Raw genomic sequence first — 20,309 nt, 5'->3', positions numbered from 1 at the left:
AGAATAGTTGGATTTTGGGACACTCCCACCACATGTGGAGGTATGTGCCTGTGCAGGTGCACCCTCTCCAGAATTTTGGTGAGGTTCTTGGGCGTCGCCTTCACCCCGGTATGGCTCCCCTTTATCACATACACAGCCCAACAAGACAATGACAATAATCCACCAACAGCATACAAATCAATATGGCTAACCTGATCCAAAACACCCACCCACCCCACTCACACACGAAAACAAAGATCACCACAGCCAATCACAAACAAACAATCACACCCTAGGCCAACCCCAACCTCTCTCACCACCAAAGGAACACAAGTGAACAACACAAGCAACGCTGACACCAAACTCATATATTAAGCATAATAGAAACATCGCCACCCAACCCCATCCATCTTCCCTCCCTCCACCCCCCTTCCCCCCTTTTTTTTCTTCTCCCCCTAATGTCTCAACAAATGAAACGGATTTGTAAAAATGTTACATGGAAAAAAATACGAGACATTACACTTACTTCTGTAAAACAATAAAATCCTTAATAAAATATTTAAAAATAAAAATAAAAAAGTAAAGTAGGCAGTGGCACCTGAGTTAAATTCTTATAAGCTCTGTTTTTACCCTAAATAAACTGTGTTTCATTTTGCTCTGTGAACCCTCCTCTTTCTGGGTACCAAAATAGAGTGATAGGGGAATAGGAAAGGGAGGGAAGATATAAGACCTTTTTCTAATGATGATGGTTGCCCTGGTTAGTCCACCTAATATGTCTCTAGCTTTACAATTTCTGCACCTACTGTGCTTAAACACTCTAGTGCCTTACAGGTGTTGCAGTTTTCTGTGAGAAACTGAAGCACCCCCAATTGTAGAGAGCGCTAAAAAGAAAGTGTGTTTGGGTTGTTAGCAGCTGATTATAGTTTTGTGGGTTTACTGGCATTTCTTTTTAATAGGAACCATGTGAGGGTCAACTCAAAGAGGTTGGTAAAAAACAACAACACACATTGCTTAAAATGTATAGGCAAATAACATTTTGAAGGTTTCTAATTTTGTGCTCTTTCCACTGAATTCAGTAGAGAATTGGATGTTAACTGCTTTTGAGCTGTGGTTGGCTGTAGTGCACATGTCCAAACACTGTTATTAAGACAAGTGGCTCTGAAGAACCCTTGGGAAGTCTGAACCCTGAAGGCTTTCCAAGCTATTGGTTCCAGACAAAGCACAGTCCAACCACAAGAGGAAGATACTGATGTGTCTAGACTGGCTGCCTTCCTTTTTAACATGGCCTGCCACAGAAAACAGCCTGTGAATGTTCTGTGATCTGTCACTGATTTATCCTTCTTGCCTGACTTTCCCACACTTAAACTTGTATTTCTATAGCATCATTTTATTTCCATAACTGGCTTAAACTTAATGATGTGTGATTAGAATTTGTTTCTTTTCCATACTATTGGATCGGTCTTTTATTCTTCCCCTTCTGTGATACTTGGAAGAGAGTGAGCAATCCAGAAGAAAGAGAACATGGAACAGGGAAAGGCACATGTAGTGGTTGTGCCCAAGTGGCAGCCATGACACCTACCTACAACATTTCATGGATTCTTGTAATTGCGAGCACAGTACCATTGTACATTGTTGAAGGCGGAACCTGCTATATATGGTATTTATTTATTTGCTTACAGTGAGTACATGACAGTGGGGTCCCAGGGTTAAATGTAGATTTTTTATATTGGGACTGAGGAACTTGAGGTCCAGGAGCCAAATGCCAGAGGGTTCTCTATCTGAGCCTTAGATCTTTCCCCAGCCCACACCCTTCCCTGCTTCACACCACAACTGTTTGCCTGGTTGGAATATGTCCTGGATCCCTTAATGCCACTTGCCTATCTTGATGGAGTGGGGTGTGTAAATGTATGTAGAAACTAGCCTACTGTACAAAGATAAAGTTTACATCTCTTGCTCTGCCCACTTTTGCCTCTTGCCTTGCCCATCACTGGCAGGTGAGCCTCAGAAGGTTGCCCAGAAGGGAATGCAGTGCTTGGGCTGACTGAGGTTCTCCATTCCTGTTCTAGTTACTCAGATAATGCTTCATTGTTACGTATCTGGTCTGCAGAATATGCAAGGTATGTGTTAAATTCAAATTAATCTGGAAAAGCATTGAGGGTATAGTGAATGCAATTCCCTACTTAAGAGTCATCTAGATTTTAGAGTGATTCTTCAACCTTTTTTCTTCAACAACACTGGCATAAATATTTAATCTTGATGTTCTTATGTCCACATGGGTCTTTTCACTGCATGGACAAATTTCCATTGTGGACAGTGTTCTTTGAAACCAAATTCATAAATTCTTGGCTCTGACTTACCAGGTCCAGTGGAAGACTGAAGCTAAGGCCTTGTTCTTGTTGTCGTTTAGTTGTGTCTGACTCTTCGTGACCCCATGGACCAGAGCACGCCAGGCACTCCTGTCTTCAGGCCCTTTATTAATAGCTGTCTCCAACAATGAGAAGTCATGCTGATCTTCCTAAATTGATCTAAATACATATCCTCTTAAGTGTCTGAAATACACACTGAGTTTTAAATGTGTACACACTCCTGTTGTTTGTGTAGGGTGTCCTCAAGTATCACAGGGCCTTTCCCACCCCCCAGAATGGTAGGACTCCAGCTGGAAATTACATTTGGCACAAACAAACCGTAGTGTATTACAGCTTTAATAAATAGGTTTCTTCCCCTACCAGGCAATGTATTCCAAACTCATCCCCATACACTACTTTTTTTTCTTTTTCTTTTTTAGATGCTCAAGTATGAAAGTCACAGCGTGTATAAGAACAACCCTTCTGCGTTCAGGGTATTTGCTCAGTGCTTAGCATTAGTAAGGATTACAAAACAGACACTGGCATGGATCATCTTGAAATAAGTCTGCTAAAATCACAGTTAAATTGTGTCATCAGCTGTTGAATGAACTCATTCCTCCAAGGGATGGAAATGTCATGGTAATAAAGCTGAAGATATTTACTGAGTGGTAGCTGGCACAGAGTCGAGAACAGGGCTAGATCAGAAATAATGAGTCCTCAAAAACAACACCAACACAGGTGATTACAGAAGAATTACCTAAGATAAATTAACATACTAGAGATCTTTCTCCACCTCTTCCCAATTTAAACTTGCGTTAGGATTAGTAGATTTCCCGATTCCCTATTTTGCCCAATTAAAGTTACCCTCAGGTTTTCTATGCTTTTCATGTGCAGACCATGCCAGAATCAGAGTATAGGATTTCATTCCAACCCGTTAGCAAAATGGCTCAGATCTGTCGCAAAGGATTTATAGCCTGAACTAAATGATGAGGCCACTTTCTTCAGGCAATGTGCAGTTGCTAAAATGTGCATTAAGCTGAGGAACTGCCGGGTGCGGTTTCTTTTCCTTTTAATAGTTAACGGCATTTCCCTGCACTGTCTCATGCCCAGAACTATAAATTGGACAGGAAATGTCCTGAAGTAGAATCAACGATATCTGGTCCCCAAAAACCAGATTAGATTTATGAAATGTGCCTTTCCTCCTGAGAACTATGCTGCCTGTGATGACACAGTCCTGCTCTGACTGAGGATGAGCAGAGACATATGGTTCCATTCTGTGAAGTTTTGAAGAACTAGGAATACAGCCATTCACTTGCCTGAACTCTGGAATTAAATTTGGAAGCTGGAATGCACCAAAGGTTTAGTGTAGTAGTGGAAATAGGGAATGGGAGGGTACCCATGTTCTCCAGTCACTGCTGCATACTAACTAGTCCCATTAGAACTGACAGTTTTGTCATTCTTGTAGAAAGGAGTAGCCTGGCAGTGCCTTCATGGGTACTTGTTCCAAGCAGAAGGAAACCAACCTTGAACTGACAGTTGGGAAAGTGAGGAGAGGTCAAGGGGAAGAAAAAGAGCCTTTGGATTCTGATGCAGTTGGAATGTCAATCTGGAAGAGGGGTTGGGCGAGGGTTTGTGGTCACTGCTAGTTCCACTCCCAGTTGGATACTTAATCTTTGCACAACTAGGGGGGGCCATACACCCAGAATTTCCCAGACATATCCGGAATACCACACCCATCAACAGCATCCGGGCAGAAATTGGACAAATGTTTTGGAAAATCTGGATGTATGGCACACCATGTCAGCAGTGCTTATTTTGCCTTAAAATAGCTCAACTTTTCTGTCTTTTCACTGTTTGAAATATGGCAACCCTATTAACTAGTCACATGTATTCTATTTCTCCAGGGCTAAGTTGTTTAAAGCAGTTATGTGAGGAGCCCCAGATCTGTCTATCTGGCCCTCAGAAATCTCCTCACTCTTCCAAGGTTGCACCCCTCACTGCTCTCATTCATACATGCATTCTACATACTATGAGCTTGCTGGAATGTGTCCTTCAAGTTTAATAGATGGATAGAGAGGGGTGATGGAATACCTGCAGAAACTAGTATACTGTACAAAGGTAAAATTTACACCATTTTTGTCCCGGACCCCATCTACCACTGCCATGCAGTCCTCAGAAAGTTGCCCAGAAAGGAATGTGGCCCATCTATGCAGTAAGTGAAGAGTGTCATCCTTTCTCATTTGACTCCCAACTTTTGTCTGTGAAACTAGAGGTTCACTAACACAGGATAATCAGGTTTGTATGGCAACAGTAGATCTGCAGGTAATTATTGTAATTTTAAGTTAGTCCTTTTACGCCACCTGCCCTCTTGAAGGGTAGTTTATGATATATGTGCACAGCATATTTTGCAATGGAAAGAATTTCATTTAAATTTGTGACAGGCAGATAAATATTTAGTATCACATTATTGTATATTGAATGAGGCCCATTATTACTCTCTGCTACAAGTGTGTACCATCATTACTCAGCTCTGGAGTTTATGACTATGCTTTATAGGATGCATATTGAACATTCATCTTCACTTAGCCTCTGGCACTTATGAAAAATACCTTGTGCAGTAAGCTGACTCCCCCCCCACCCCACCCTCAAGAGCCTGCTTCTCTGAATGAAGTTTAGAGTTGACTTTATGGGTGCAGGGTTTGTTGTTGTCACTGCTTTTTATATAAATGGTCAGAAAACTAGCTCCTGTTAGTCATGGCTGTAGGAGCAGGATTCTGGGTTAGAGGGATATTTGCATATTGGCTACACTGATTTGTGTATACGGTTGTATTTCATAGGCAGCAAACTAAAACCTAATTATACTTCCTGCATTTTGTGAAAATTACGCATTGAAGGGTTAGTGCAGAGGTTAATATTAACAGCACAATCCTATGTCCACTTGCCTGGGAGTAAGCACCATTTAATACCAGGGAACATATTACTAAGTAAGCACGTAGAAGAATGGGCTGTAATCCTGTAAAAAGACTATGTTCATCCTAGTAATTTTGGAGCACTCTATTACCTCCTGCCTTGCCCGTCCCACCCCCATCATTCTTACCTCTTGGCGTGCTTTTCAATGTTTAGCAGGGAATGCACAGCTGTCTGGACTTGGGGCGGGGCTGTGGAGCAGATGAAGGTGGCATTTTCAGTCTTGTCTGGAGTAGCAAAACATCCTGAATATTAACAGCAACCTAATCCAGAGGTGGGGGTTCTGTTGCTCTCCAGGTGTTCCTATATTAACAGCTCCCATCATCCCTAACCACTGACCATACTGACTGGGGTTTATGGGAGTTGGGGTCCAACAATATCTGAAGGATGAGGTCCCAAAGTGTTACTTACCACAGACTGTAAAGCAGGGTGGTTATATGCCCCATTGAGGGGACACTGCCACCTGTAGATACTGTTACATTATTGGTTCTGATAAGTTAAACTGTTTTTTAAATCTTGCTTCTGCTGAACAATTCATTTATGGAAGGAAACATGGGCAACATGGGTTCGCAGACTTTGATTTAAGTTGGAAGTTACCACCCATTCTTACAGAAGAGTGTCACATTATAAAAATGTAGCTACCCATTTCCTTCAAATTAAAGGAAGCACCTTCTTGTTAATTCTGTGGGCATATTCTGTCCAGCTAGGATCAGTTGTGTCTGTTAGAACTTGAGCAGAACAGTTCTCTTGCCTAACTGAACACTGAGGAGCTATATTAAATGAAGACAAAACATAACAAACAAATGTCAAGATACTGATTTATAATAACAGTTAAAAATAATAATCTTAAATGACAAAGTGAGGAATTGATAGTTCAAGTCTGGCTCATGTACTGCAGCTATAAATATACATTTTCTACTCATCTTGCTTTAAATGGATTTTATTTTTATCCCATAATTTACCTAGCTTTGACATGGTTTTTGAGCAGAGTGTTTGTTCGCAGTATAATTAGCAATCAGACCTAAAGATCTAGGCAAAGTGAACTTCACTGCACAAGAATCACTTTTTCCTTATGATAAGGTCGGGCAAGATGGCACAGTCTCTGTAGTTTACCTTTTCACAATCTTCACAGACAATTTCAAATACTAAGCCTGCCTTTTTTATATTTGTAGGTACTCATTTGCTTACTTTCTGTTCCTGGCTCTATGAAAAGGAACAAAAACATAATTAACTTTATATCTAAAATTATCATGAAATTAAACATTCCAATCACTGCAATGATTTTAATGCCTGGATTAAGGTGTTTTGCAAGTGTTTGGGTTGCAGTGGGCGCTATTCACCTCCAATGCAAAATTCTGGTTGTATTGTTTTTGTTCTACACTTGTGGCTGGGGAAACCCAGGCAGATGGCCGGGGTATAAATAATAAATTATGATGATGATGTTGTTGTTGTTGTTTAAACTACAGTAAGGCTGCAATCCTAACACCTGTTAACTAGAAGTAAGCCCTATTGAATTCAATGAGATTTGCTTCTCAGTAGGCACCATTAGACTGCTGTCTAGGTATCCTGTTGCACCAGAAGCTGCCTGTGAACAAATGCTGGCTCCCTCGGCCTGAAAGCAAGATGAGCGCTGCATCCCCATAGTCACATTTGACTGGACTTAATCGTCCAGGGGTCCTTTACCTATACCTTTTACCTGTCTAGTTATGTAATAAAAACCAAACACAACTGGACATATACATTAATCATCATGGATCTGAATGCCATTCTCTTCCTGTGATTGGCTGCTAGTATTGACCAGACCTGATGTAAGTAATTGGAACCTGGACTTCTGATCTTGCCTGCTCAACAGCAGGTCAAGTCTCCACTTTCAGTAATGAAAGAAAACCTTCATAACAGTCTCTGTCTAGGTGTAACTACATATGACCACAACATAACAAACATAACAATATTTGATAATCATGGCTCTCTGTTTTTGATCAGGGAATGGAGAATGGAATGTTTGATAACCCAAATAAAAGCGATGAACACTGAAAGGGAGACATGGGGTGGACTGTCTTGGAAATATTAGGCCAGGTACTTGGATTGTTTAGATTGTGATCACTTTGGAAACAGAAATGTGTTGGGGGGGATGCTGAGTATAAGAGATAGAGGAGGCTATATAGCCATGAAGTAAATGCATGAAGTGCATCTCTAGGGATCTCACTACCATCTTAGTCCCCCCTCAACTTCCTTGTAGACTACATTATGCACCCTGCATGGACTGTCTTTGAAAACATTTAGTCTCAAGCTAGTTAAGAATCTTTCCATCCTCAAGGGAAGTGGCTTTGGTGTTTTGTTTTCTTCTTACCATCAAGAAATATGGACTACCTGACTCTTGTGGTTGCAACACAACCAGAAATGTGAGTTAGATTCTAAATTTGCTCCTTCCAACCCAAGTGTTTCTAAACTGCTGCCCATATTAGGTAGCCTGCTTTGTTTACCAACACTATCCAAACCAATGGTTTGTTTTTTTACCATTGGCTTATGGCTAGAACAAAAACTGATGCAACACAATTTGATGTGTGCAGGACAGAAGAGGAAGCTAGAGAATCAAACACTCCCACCACAGTGGGAGCCAGTGCTCATGGTTCAAGACAATGCCTCTTACAAGAGAAATTGCTATATAGGACATATGAGTCCCTGTTGTGATTATGAAAAATATTCTCTCCTCCTCTAACTGCTGGTGCCTTGATACCGAAGGACACTTGGTACATATTATGTGGTACTGTGCTGTTGCTACACAATTGTAAACAGATCTAAGATTTATGGATGAAAAAGCATTGATGGGATACCTCCCTAAAGTATTGTGTCCTTACCCCAAGACAGTGGAAATGGATCAGTTGCATGAACTAGCTGCATACTATGCATCTTTTTCCCCATATCAATACTTATTTACAGGATTTATTTGTTGGCCATTTGTATTTTATGGTGTTTTAATGAATTTAGTCATATTTTTAATGAGATGGTTTAAAAACAGTCTTATGAATAAGTAAATAGTGTATATTACAGACATTAGATGCCTGCCAAACTATAGGGCAAACCTGCAGCAAATTCAGTGCTTGCTGCATACAAATATATTTTATGACAGCTCCACAAACAGAAAATGAGAAAAACCTAAGAGTTCTGACCCAGCTCCTCTTCCCTTTCCCACCTTCCTCCCTCCCTCAACCAGCATTCTGTTTCACTTTAGTTTCCTTTTTATTGTTATTGTTATGGTTGTGTTTGTAGTGTTGATATAAACTGGGGGGAAAATCAGTGAAAATACTATTACTATACAGAATAAAAAAGCAAGCACCACCCTTTATTGCTGACCAAAGCTGCTGCAGAGACCTCCATTCTGAGAGCTTCACTGGCTCATAGGTTTTCAGGCACAGCTGAAGTTCTTCTATGATCCTTTCAATTGTGAAGTGCTCTGGCCCAACCCACAGTCTTGGAAGAATGCCGGTGCTCACTTCAGTTTTCCTGTGTTAGGAAGCCGCTCTTTCTCCTGGGTGGCATCTCATCTTTGTGAAAGACGAGGAGGCTCACTAGGCTAGTTTCCTCATTGCCTTTTATGAGTTAATCAAAGCATCCTTATTTTGAAAGGCTTTTGAAGAAGCTGGCTAATAAAATTTTATTGCTGCTGATTCTGCATTTTTATAGATTTTTAGCTTTCTATTTGTTGTGGTTTCTTTTTTATATTTTTACTTCTTTGGGCTTTGAATTGTATTTGGAGTGATTTTTATGTGAACCTCCTGAGTGCAAAAGACATTATATATATATATATATATATATATATATATATATATATATATATCAATCACATACATTCTTATAACCTATTTAACTTAATTTCTCACAACTGATAAGTTCAAATTTCCTTCTTGTGAAAATGTTTTGGTTGAGATTATTTTGGGGTGCAGGGGGGTAAATAAAAATAATGTGCAATGCAGGGATACACACAATTCATCTTTAAGAAGCAATAAGAGAAAATGTGCTGGTCAACGTTTTAAAGATTACAGATGAACAGAGAGGCCCTATGTCAAGGTGACATACTGTCATGAATTCATTGCACTGGCACAACGACAATGCATACCACTGGCATTACAGCATGTGAGGATAGGAAGCCTCAGTTCAAGAACAGCCCTGAAGCCACTGGAGCTGAGTGGAACCCACTAAGTTAAGAGGTTTCATTGAGGCCTGTTCAGTCAGAGATTCAAAAAGGAAGGTTGAAGGTGAATGGTCACTTGGATGAAAGACCTGTGGTTTGTCTAGAGTGAAACCAAGTGAAGCTGTCCATGTTTATGCAGTCTTTATCAACAGTCATTCAAAAATGTGTTTATTCTTAATGGAACAAATCCTAAGCTTTTGTGGAGGACAGTTAACAAGAAATCGGGTACTGCAGGCTCCCTTTTCATGAGGGAGGTCTGCAGTTACGCGTCCTCACAGTGCAATGGTAGAAAGCTCCACTGCTGTCACTGTTCTACTGGTTGTCCTCTGTATGTAAAGAAGCCACGAACAAGGCATTCCGGGGGCAGGTTGGGAAAAGCCATGGATTTGCAGGATCCAGAGCCTTAATATTCTGTGGACATGTCTTTCCCCTCCCCCTGCACGCCACACGCCAGTCCAAAGCTGGTGTATGCATTTCATTCCTGCTGTGGTCAATGGAAGATAAAATGTAAAAGGAATACAAACGCAGGTCAAAAAGTTGCCTCCCCCTATCCAACGCAATACAGCTAGGTTCTCCCTGCAGCAGTGGCGGTGCCACAGCTCTCTCCTCATTCAGGAAGGTAGGATTACTCTGTAAATAAAGGTAACATATTGGTAATGACCTTAAAAAAAACCCCAAAATATATTAGAAAATGTAAGTTTAGGAATGGGGAGTGAGGTATCTGTGTGTGTGGTATTGGAGTGGTTAGGAAATGCTGATCACATACCTTATTTCTATCAAGCTGGCAAATAAATATTTGGAATCCCACATGCTGCAACAAGTGAATCTTGCCAAGCTAATATCTAATTTCGTCACTACTTGAAGCATCCATTCCAGGTATATCATGCCAAATGGACATTTTATATACGTACCTTTACAGGAGGGACAGTGCTGTCCTGTTCACTTTTGATATGACTGCTGACAGCAAGGCTTTTCCCTTTGCATTAGCTGACAATGTCAGTTTGCTTAATTATACAGAGCACCTGAATTTCGACCTTGAAAACTCTGATGGATTGCAACTTCCTGGCAAAAATCCAGCCTGAATCATCATCTCCAAATCCAGGCTTGGTGGCTTTGTCTCTGCAGTCATGGTCCATCTCTTCAAATCCCTCTGCTGTTTTGTTCATTCAGTCCATTGCCAAGGCAAGAAAATGGTCCAGCACATCCACTGCCACGCCTGCAGATATAAAGGAGAAATGGAGCTGTGTGTCACCAGCATATTGCTGACAACATATACCCAAAATCCAGATGACCCCCACAGTTTCAGGTAGATGATAAACAGCATGGGAGATAAAATCAGACCCTGCAGAACCCCACATTGAAGACTCCACAGGGCCAAAGAACACTCCCCAAACATCACCCTCTGGAAACATCCATCAAAGTAGGACCAGAACCACCACAAAGCGGTGCTACCCATTCCCAGCTCGTACAACCACTCCAGAAGGCTACCATGACACTGAGAGGTCAAAGAGAATTAACAGGGAGAACTAATAACTAACTAACTAAATATAAAATAAAATACATTTGTTACTCCAGCTAATGAGATGTGAGTATACAAACAAACTTCTGTACCTTTATCATTTCCTAGAATAGAAAATGTTACACATTTAGCAGCCTTTGCTGATAAAGTGGGCAGGGTCAATGGTCCAGCACAGGCACCTTATAAGCTCAAGTCCAATAGTGTTTTCCTTTTAAGAATCCAAAAGTGGAACAGGAGAGCACTTCATTATAAGCACATTTGTAACACATCATGACTTTCAGCTGGGAACCAATGAATGTTTTGTCTCACCTATAAAGTCACATTTTCAGCTTCTAAACTAAACTAAACTGATCTCATGAGATGCAAAACCAGAATGCTAATATTAAAAACAACAGCATGCTCATATAGGATAGAAATGCATTATTATGTATAACAACAGGAAGAAAGAAAAATATACAGTATGTTTCATTAAATCCGCAATAGTAATGGAAAAGAACTCCTACTCTTCTGAAATAATGCAAATTGTATTTTGCGCGTGACAAGAACCAGGAAGCATCATAAATTATCCAGCATTTGGATAGGTATTTATTATAGTGGTGGTTGTCGCCCACAGACCTTAAAAAGGACTGTCTTAACCATCACTGTTTCCTTTTTTGTTTTCTCAGTTGCGCCGTCCTTTCCAGGCGAATCTCATCTCTATTTTTTTGAAGGAAGCAAGTGGTTGTGCTTTTGTTGGGACAGCACAAGTCATTTTGCTGCCTGAGGGTAAGGGCAAATTAGCACTCCTGTCCACCCACCCATCCCCACTGCTGTTGTTCCATGTACCAAAAGATCAGCTGAAACATCTTCCAACAGTGGCAATGGGACAACATCCTCCCCCACAGCTGAGGGCTACAGGCTCTTAGTTGACTTGGGGAATTGTGGGGGTCTCCTGCCACCCTCACCAGTTGCTGTCTGAGGGGGCTGCTTCGCTCTGCCTAATTGTAGAACAGTTCCAGTGTCTTTGTGTAAAACTGTCTAATGATATGGCAAGAAATTGGTGATTGTAGCCAAGCAGCACAAAGCCCACCGCTCTCAGGGCCCTCGCCCTCAAGCGGTGTTGCTTCCATCTCAAAAAAGTTGAATTCAAACCTCAACTCGGGAGGCACAGAGCGAAAGGGCTGGAGGTCGTATTTGTCCCCCAGGCCTGAGGTTCCCTACACCTGAAGTAATGCAATTATTATTTCCATGACAAAATATAAGAGTGAGGTGTTTTAGTTAGCATTGTTAGATGGGGGGTCAGAGGAATCACTTCTTATGAGACAAGCACCCCAAACCACAACTAATTTTCAGTCCAGTAGTCTGGCTAAGGCAAGGGTCGACAAACTAAGGCCCGGGAGCCGGATGTGGCCCACCGGGCTCGTAAATCTGGTCCACGGGCCCTGCTTCCCACTCAGTCAGTCCCCGCGCTAAACCAGCGTGGTGCGGAGTTCTGCCGCGATGCTGGCACAGCTTCCTGCAGCCAAACCGAAGCTGTGGACGCCTCTGGGCGACGCCCCTTTCTTCCCACTGAGGCGGCTGCATATGGCCAAGAGCCGAGCGGGAGGAAGCAGTGGCAGGGAGGCTGCCTCCACCGCCCAGGCCAGCGGCATGGGCTCTGCGCCCCGTGGACCATGGCCGAGGCACAGGAGGACGACGATGCTGGCAAAGACGAGGTGGCGGTGGGGGAGGTACTTTTGGGAGAGGGGGGCCTTTCAGGAGAGGTCTGAGGGACAGTGGACCAGCCCCCTCTTGAAAAAAGTTTGCTGACCCCTGGGCTAAGGGTTAGTCTGGCAGAAGCAGGCCCATTCGTTAAATTTACCAGATTTTGATTACTGCACAGCTTGCAAAGTGAACAAAAAACACAATGCAAGTATATACATGACTATTCTGGCGTAATTCCTGTTGAGTTCAATGGGGCTTACTCCCAGGTAAGCAGGTATAGAACTACAGCCTCTTGTGTCCTTGTCAGACCAAAGTCTTGCCAGTTCTCTCTTTGAAGCAACCAAATGGCTTCAGGCAGCCTTCAATGCATATTTAAACTTAAAGAGCTCTCTGTTTCAGAAAGTGGGGGTGGGGGAAAGCAATCTAGTCTCTGAGGAGTAATGAAGGTACAAAACAAATGCTCAAAAGCAAGGCTTTCTTCATATTTTATAGTCATGTCCAAAAATCAAATTATATTGGGATAAAATATTAATAGAAGAACTTGCAGGCTATGATCAACCAAGGGACCCTTTAATAATATTACTTGGCTATGCTAAAGAGGTGCTTCTTTAGGAGGACCAAGAAATGATAATTCATCTGTTAACTGCCATTTGAATGACCATATGCCAGGAGCGGGGTGGCGGTGGGGGAGAGACCAAAACATCCTGGATTTAAAAAATTGGCTGAGTAAGGTCTAGGACTTAGCACAGATGATAAAATTAACAAACATAATCAGGGTCAAGGACAGCAGGACCACAGATTTATCCGAAAACTAAGTTTGTTCCTATCTTATGGGAACAAGAAAATGTAAAATACAATAAAGAAATGTTATGTTATTGGGGAGACATAGACATAAGAAAGTTAAATGTATATTTTTAAGTAGGATATTTGTTTGATTGCATCTTGGGGGATTAATGATCTTAAAGTACATTTTATTGCAGTATCAAATATTATCTAAATCCTACCATTTATTAATTCCTAATATTCACTAACAGACTCTAGTGCCCTGGCTATAGCAATACATTCATATTCTGAGTTTTTCATTCCTCCCCATTCCTACTTCATTTGAAATTAAACTATCACACCTCCACTCCACTGGAGAGAAACAGTTCTCTTTTGGATGCGCCAGGGAACTGGAAGTGTGCACAAGGACATTTTCTGTTTGCCCCATTGAATTCTTGGAGTGAAATACCTTCTGTTCTGTTCTATCATAGTATTTCAGTTTCACCTTTTAATCATTCCGTGATTATTTTCCTCTGGAATGACATTTTATACGTGCACACACGAATTACATAAGAGAAGTATTGGATGAAAGAGAGTTGGCCTCCAGAAAAACATTACCAGAGGCTACTAGAGGGCCCAGGAATTCAAAACAAGCATTGGAAATTATGTAATGCAGTGTCTTTGAACTCATCTGCTATGATTTTAAGAACGAATGGTGTGTGTGTGTGTGTGTGTGTGTGTGAGAGAGAGAGAGAGAGAGAGAGAGTCCTCCCTCCCCATTTGACTTAAAACTATTTAGACATCAGAACAAGGATGAATCAGTATAGCAATTTGACATAGTGACAGCACACTGGTTCACATCAGCTTGATATCAGTTGACTGTAGTGGCTGTAATATAAACTGTGCAATGGCATAAGTCTCAGATAAGAGACTTGTTTTGTTAATCATAAGTTCATAAATGAAAGCAGTGCAGTTAGGGGCACTACTGGCAATTCTGGCAACCAAGTACAAAGGGGTAAATAAAGCAGCATCAATAATCAAAGCTGTAATTATACATTTGTTTTTGAACAGGGATCTCTGGAAATATTACATGAAATAGTGAAAACCTGTATTTTTTATTTTCAACCGAGCTGTTTTTTGAGCAGGACCCCTCTGCATCTCTCAGGCTGCCTTCGACTGCAGAAGGGGAATCACTGCTTAATTCGCTGGCATTTTCCAGCACCTGTGTGTGCACTTTTCACAATAGGACTCAACCTGTCCAACTGGGAATACACAAAATGAAATCTCAGTTTACTTTATTAAATTTATATCCTGCCCTTTCTCCCAAAGGCGCTTAGATATTACCATTCCCTAAATGTTCAAGGGAACATTACAATGAAGTACAGTGTTTAGTTTATGGTGAATTCTTTTTATAAACACTCTGGACCACTGGATTCAATTTTTTAAAAGAGAGTTCTCTTTGGATTATGCCCAACCCTTGCTCAGCAAGTGTAATCCTGCTGCAATCCCTGGAGAAGGAGGTCCCATTCCCGTTCCTCCCATTTCTATATGAATGATACTACCCAGATCCGTGGGTGGAGATAATTGCCACATTTTTTCCTCCTCCAAACCCCCATCATGTGTCCTCAACATTGGTGAAAGTTAATAAGTTCCAAAGGATTTTGTACTATACCCTTTTGGAGGCCAAACATGCAGCAGATTTTAGTCTCAGCTTCCAGATCCCATCCAGAAAAGCAGAGAAAAGCATATCAGGAGGGACCACAGTAGTTTTTTTACCCTGCTACATTTCAAAATGCTTTCTGAATCAAATTTTAAAGCTAAGAATCTCATCAGCAGAATACTGTGGAAATCCACTGCCCAACAAAATAAAAAACAAAAAACCCACAAAAAGCCTCCTGGTAGAAACTATCATTCATATTTAACCAGTGCTATGCTCTGGCAACTGTCTGATGTGGGAATAATGGGCCTTTTCAGCAGTGTTCCCCTTCTATGGAATGCTATCCCCAGGGAAGCTTACCTGGAGCCAACATTGACATATTTTTAGTGAAAGATTGTCTTTTCTCTCAGGCATTTGCGTGTTAGTCTTTTCTTTGCAGAAAAAAATGTGTTGCAGCTCTCTGTGACCATTAGACTTATGTGAAGGGTTGGAGCAATTGGTTTTATGGTTTGTTTACCTTGAATACTGCTTAACATTTAAATAATCTTGCTTTTCATATGTTGCATTGTGTATTTTCCTAGTACACATAAGTCACTTTAAGACTATTGTGTAAAGCGACTGAGCGTAATGATATTGTCTGTCCATTTTTATATATGTAGACACAGAGACACTTGGCCTGGAACAGCAAAGGCTCCAATCCATACCTGCGACTAAGCCCCATTGAATTCAGTAGTGGTAGTAGTAGTAGTAGTAGTAGTAGTAGTAGTAGTAATACAGTGGTGCCTCGCAAGACAAAATTAATTCGTTCCGCAAGTTTTTTCTTCTTGCGAGTTTTTCGTCTTGCGAAGCACGGTTTCCCATAGGAATGCATTGAAAATCAATCAATGCGTTCCTATGGAGACCGTCCGGGGACAGAGGGGAAGCGCCGCGCGCCTTCCCCTCTGTCCCCGGACCTGTTTAAAGCAAGGGGCGACGGGGAGAAGATTGCTTCTCCCCGTTGCCTGCCCCGCAATCTCCGGGGACAGAGGGGAAGGCGTGCGCGCCTTCCCCTCTGTCCCCGGACCTGTTTTAAACCAAGGGAAGGGGCAGCGGGGAGAATCGCTTCTCCCCGTTGCCGCCCCTTGGTTCAAAAGGGGTCCGGGGAAAGTTGCGCTCCCTCTTTTGAAGCAAGGGGCGGAGGGGAGAAGATCTCTTCTCCCCGTTGCCGCCCCTTGGTTCAAAAGGGGTCCGGGGACAGAGGGGAAGGCGCGCGCGCCTTCCCCTCTGTCCCTGGAGATTGCGGGGCTGGCAACGGGGAGAAGCGATCTTCTCCCCGCTGCCCCTTGCTTCAAAAGAGCTGCGCTTCCCCGCTATCCCTGGAACTTGCGGGGCAAGCTTCATTTTGCGAAGCAAGCCCATAAGGAAATGCGTCTTGCGAAGCGGCTAAGAAAACGAAAAACTCCTTCATCTAGCAAGTTTTTCGTCTTCCGAGGCGTTCGTCTTGTGGGGTACCACTGTAATTTATTTATATCCCGCCCATCTTGCTGGGTTTCCCCAGCCACTCTGGGCGGCTTCCAACACTAAAATACAATAACCTATTAAACATTAAAAGCTTACCTCTGAGTAGACATGGTTAGGATTGTAGCCATTGTAGACTTTATACTGCTTGGTCACAAGTAAACAATAACTGCAACCCTCTATACCATTTTAGAAGGATGTGACATGAATTGGGACAAACAAAACAACAGATCAGAAACTAATGCAGTGGTTCTCAAAGGCTGTGGTGTGCATCTCTGTTGTGGCAGGAGAGGATGGCAAGTGTGGTGGGAAGATTCAAGGACAAAGCAAAATATCAACATTTCAGCATGGTATAGTATTATTTTTTAGAATCTGGATATTTTGGGAATGATTCATGTTCTTATGTAGCTGCACTGTTTTATACTTTCTGGATGATATTATCATAAAGGTAAAGGGACCCCTGACCATTAGGTCCAGTCGTGGCCGACTCTGGGGTTGCGGCGCTCCCCATGATATTATAAAGCAGTTATGTCCTATGTTATTAATCAAGCACTGCTAGGAGTTGTTTCTTTTTGTTTACACTGTATTTCTTACATCAATTTAAAAATTCAGTGTTGTGTGAGCAGATTTTTATTCTGAAAGTGTGGCCCGGCACCGGGGGGGGGGGGGGGGCGCGGGGGGAGGGAGAGAGAGAGAGAGAGAGAGAGAACCATTGCTCTTGTGGCTGTTTCTGCACATTACTATATACACCCTGGCTTGTTTCCCCATCAACAGCAAACTGCAGACTCCTGAATCCTACTGCTCATGGGAAATAGTTAAAAACCAGATAAGTTTTTAAGGTGAAATTAACATGCAGCTCAGTTTTAAGAATTCATGCACATTCTTTGCAAGGGCTACCTGTGAAATATGATGTCTAAAATTAGTCAAAGGGACTTGTATAGAGAATGCAACTAGAGAGACAAAAGGGCAACGGCACATAGCAGAATTTCAGCTTTATTGCTACGTAATGCTGCACATGATTAGAATTTTATTATACCACTTAGACTTCAGTGCGTCTCAGCTGGATGAAATTCAATATGGCTGTGAGGTGCAATAAGGCTGGGGATTTCAGGCTGTGTGGATAATTTAAATGACCAGAAGCTATAAATAAATCCAGCTGTCAAGAACACACTCTTTTCGTTTTGCTTTATTCTAACATGGTGTTTCTAATTCAGAAGTAGTAATTCCTCTGAACTCTATTAAAACAGGACTTTCCACAAAAACAAGAGGCTCGTTTCTTCTTTGAAGAATATGCCACTCCTGCCCTTTAGCAGGGGTGAATTTGCCATACTACCCCTTTCTTGGGGGGAGATGCAAGTTGGTCTCTCATATGAGGAGAGTGCCTTCGGCATCACATGGACAGGCGTGCCCAATAGGAGGGGAGCAATCAAGCTGTTACTGAAGTCATGGCCACTTTCAAGGTAGTGTGGCTGGCATTACCTTTACTACCACGTCCGTCTTTGTGAATTAGCAGGAGGCTTTGGGCGGGAAAACACTGTAGGCCATCCTTAATTGAATTCTTCAATAGAACATGTAGAACTACTTGCCTCACGGAGTACATAAAAAACGTAAGAGGAGTCTGGAAGATCAGGCCAGCCCATTCAGCCCAGCATCCTGTTTCACAGTAGCAACCAGATGCCCATGGCAGTGTGCAAGCACTCTGAGAGCCAGTGTGGTGTAGTGGTTAAGAGCGGTGGACTCGTAATCTGGGGAACCGGGTTCGCGTCTCCTCTCTTCCACATGCAGCTGCTGGGTGACCTTGGGCCAGTCACACTTCTTTGAAATCTCTCAGCCCCACTCACTTCACAGAGTGCTTGTTGTGGGGGAGGAAGGGAAAAGGAGAATATTAGCTGCTTTGAGGCTCCTTCGGGTAGTGATAAAGCAGGATATCAAATCCAAACTCTTCTTCTTCTTTCCTAACTTGTGATTCCTAGGAACTGGTATTCAGAGGCACACTGCATCCAACGGGAGAGGTGGACCACTCACAGTAAGCACTCATAGCTTTATATTTCATGACTTTGGTGGCTATTCCTACGTTTTTATGAAAGAAGTACATCCATCGTGCCACCATTCAATGATCCTGGCAATTATGGTACAGATATACTACAGAGTGTTCTCTGTGGCAAGTACTTCTACCAGTTAGGATAGTAGTAGATAGCCTGTCGTGGAACACTGCTTTCGGTGACATCTCTATGGTGAACATAAGGTATGATACAGCCCTTGAAAAGCAATGTTATGGGCATGCCAACACCAGAATTAGAATCTATGGTGAACATAAGGTATGATACAGCCCTTGAAAAGCAATGTTATGGGCATGCCAACACCAGAATTAGTGCAAATCCCAATAAGAACTCCCCAATTCTTAGAGAACATAATTATTTGCAGGGGAAGGAGTGAAGACACTGTTCAAAAGCGTTTTGATTTTTTGATATTTTTTAAAAAATACTCCTGCCTCAAGGATCTTGAGTTATAATGACCAAGGACTAAATTATTGTCCCATAATAAAAATACTTAAGGTTGCTTTGACTTCTATTCATTTGAATAAAACTTAGCCATGGATAACTTTAGTTAGATTGGGCTAGTGCAACCTTCACCAGCTTACAGGTGTTTGGCATGGTAACCCACATCAGTCTTGGACAAGACATCTGTCCAAAACATTTATAGGGCACCAGGTTGTCAAAGGCTAGCCTAGTGGCTGTAACACAAAGAAGTAATATACTGTAGAGAGAACCATATGCAGAGCCAAAGATTTGCTTGTTATTTTCATCTTAGCAGATCCCACCACTTGAAAAGACAAGGGAAAGGAAGTTTGTTTTTCTGCTCTGGAAACTACGATTGGACAGACTGAGTCCCAATAAAAGAATCAAAGTTTTGAAATACAACCTTATGAGAACAAATGTTAATTCAAAGTCTTATGGAGCAACATGACCAAAAAGGTCACCTAGATTATGCTGAAGCAGAACACACCAGCCAAAAGTATCTTTAAAAGGTTAACTATATAAAAGTACAGTCATTCACGATCAAACTAAATTGCAGAGCCCTACAATTACTTAGTAATGAAGTTCTGTATTTTCTTTTCCCCTTGATCCATGTCATATGCTAAAGAGATTGACTTTGAATTTTTAATTTTATGATGAGAGGAAAAAACGTAAGTGACATTTTTCTTAATGGCAAAGCTTGAATGGCTTGTAGGAGACATGGGAACAGCGCTAGGTGGAAATCATGCATGCTCTGTTCTTTCAGGTATGATAAACCAAGTTCTTGGCCCTGTATTAAGAAATGTCAGATACATTATTCAAAGGTGCTAGCTCTTGTCTTCTTCTTTTTGGAACCTATCATTTATAAAGCTAGGACATGCGCAATAAATAAACGTTAGTAACAAAGCTGTGCGTGGCACCAACATTACAACGAACAACCACAGACCCATTTCCTCATTTTGAAAGACTAAACTAAAATAGATATTTTTAATCAGGAATGCAAAGTGAAGAAAAATCTACTAAGGAAAGCCATTATTTAATCCTCACATATAAAAAGTGCCCTGCCTCCTCTTTCTTCACTTTCATATAAATTGATGAAGTCTTTTCCACAAAGCAATGAAACCAATTTATCTTGATAAATGACAGGAAATATATAACTTTCCCCCCTCAAACCCTTTTGGAAACACTTTGT

General features: G+C 41.7%; 1 long non-coding RNA gene across 3 annotated transcripts in view; it reads right to left on the bottom strand.

Moving 5' to 3' along the window:
- Positions 1-20,309, bottom strand: part of LOC310700222 — a 63,762-nt gene that overhangs the window by 1,611 nt on the left and 41,842 nt on the right. The window contains exons 2-4 of one of the 3 annotated variants that reach the window (XR_014522502.1): positions 10,395-10,699; positions 796-10,113; positions 429-761 (exon numbers count right to left, since the gene is read on the bottom strand). This is a non-coding gene — a long non-coding RNA (uncharacterized lncRNA). Of the gene's footprint in view, positions 1-428; positions 10,114-10,394; positions 10,700-20,309 lie in introns of those variants that run through there. The other 2 variants (XR_014522501.1, XR_014522500.1) reach the window with 2 other exon arrangements.

The sequence above is a fragment of the Podarcis liolepis genome, assembly GCF_965112155.1.
Source record: "Podarcis liolepis genome assembly, chromosome: 2".
NCBI classification, from domain to species: domain Eukaryota; kingdom Metazoa; phylum Chordata; class Lepidosauria; order Squamata; family Lacertidae; genus Podarcis; species Podarcis liolepis.
The sequence above is the reverse complement of the archived record's forward strand: the minus strand, read 5'-3'. Positions and strand labels throughout refer to the sequence as shown.